The following is a 300-nucleotide window of genomic DNA, read 5'->3' as shown; positions in this document are numbered from 1 at the left end:
AGTTAAGTGACATCAGTTTGTTTAGCAAACACATCAAAGTTTACGTATGATGACTGATTGCATATTGAATGTTTAGCCAGGTGGTTGCCTTTTTCATAACCAAGGAGCTTTATTATTAAATTATATACTGTGTTCTAAGCATATAATGGATTATGTAGGCTTGGGTATGATTGAGTACTTTGATTCATGCATATAAAACTAATTTCAAGTGCTTTTCCATAACGATGCCGATAATCATGATGATAACATAACAATGACAATATGGATGGAATTGATACTAATAATAGTATATATGGTAAA

The sequence above is a fragment of the Penaeus monodon genome, chromosome 29 (genome assembly GCF_015228065.2).
Source record: "Penaeus monodon isolate SGIC_2016 chromosome 29, NSTDA_Pmon_1, whole genome shotgun sequence".
Taxonomy (NCBI): Eukaryota; Metazoa; Arthropoda; class Malacostraca; order Decapoda; family Penaeidae; genus Penaeus; species Penaeus monodon.
Note: the sequence above shows the minus strand (reverse complement) of the source record.